A 1,098-nucleotide genomic window follows, 5' to 3' on the forward strand; every position below is an offset into this window, starting at 1 on the left:
ATAAAATAAAATAAAAATAAACAATATTATATTATTTATTTATTACATTATTTATTTTTATTTTAATTCTTTACGTATAGGTAAAAAATTAAATACTTATGTAAACACTTATGATTTTTTCATATTTTACGAAAAGTTAAATATCTCAGACCAAAAAAATTTCGAAACCAATAGGAACATTATATATATTAATTTGGTAAGTTAGAATAGATTTAATTATCAAAATCTTTATTCAGTTTAACAGATTCATGTACAAAATAATACAATATTAAACTGTATTTTCAGGATAGTAGTCTGGTACCATGTTTTCACATCAAAACAAAAGTTATCTTAAAAATCCAGACTTGAATTGTATTCATGATCGGATCTTACAGGACAGTCTGTAATGTCTTAAAATATGGTCAATCTTCTGACTTTTAAGACCGTCTTTTGACCGAATATGAATATTGGCCATTCTAAAAAAAAAAGATACAAGTTTACAAGTGAACAAATTATTTAATTAATAAGTTATTTGGGTAGCTTATCACTCGGTGCAATTGACTCGCGATCTGTAGATCCGGGTTCGATTCCATCTACATATCAACATTACGTGATTTTTCTCGTTTAAAGAGCCGAAAATGACCAATGAAATTATATAATTATTAGAAAAAAATTGAAAATTACTTATTAAAATAAATGAATTATTAATAAATGATGTGCGTAGAAAAGTTAATAAGTTTTCTTCGTCAAATATGTATATTATACAATGTATAATATATCTATAATATAATTATATTATATGTATAATATAATTGAGGGGATGGGCGGAATAAAGACACAATTTTACTTGAATCTTTTTTCCGGCAATTAGCTTTTTCATGTAATATTGATCATAATAGAGAAGATTTATAACATATAAAGTTCTTAAAGACATTACACAAATTCATTTAATATTGTATCAGTTTATGTATAATAAAAAAAATAGCAAGTTATTTTAATTTTTATTAATATCAAGATTTGTAATTAGGCCTTTATTTCGCCCATCCCCTCAATTATACATTATACCTACCTCTGATGAAAATTTTTCTCATAATTTTTATACGAATTGAAACATTTTTC

The 1,098-nt window shown here is 23.8% G+C and overlaps 1 protein-coding gene across 1 annotated transcript in view; it reads left to right on the top strand.

The window, feature by feature from the left end:
• LOC108691075 overlaps positions 1-1,098 on the top strand; it is a 6,183-nt gene that overhangs the window by 1,790 nt on the left and 3,295 nt on the right. The window lies entirely within an intron of this gene.

The sequence above is a fragment of the Atta colombica genome, unplaced genomic scaffold (assembly GCF_001594045.1).
Source record: "Atta colombica isolate Treedump-2 unplaced genomic scaffold, Acol1.0 scaffold383, whole genome shotgun sequence".
NCBI classification, from domain to species: Eukaryota; Metazoa; Arthropoda; class Insecta; order Hymenoptera; family Formicidae; genus Atta; species Atta colombica.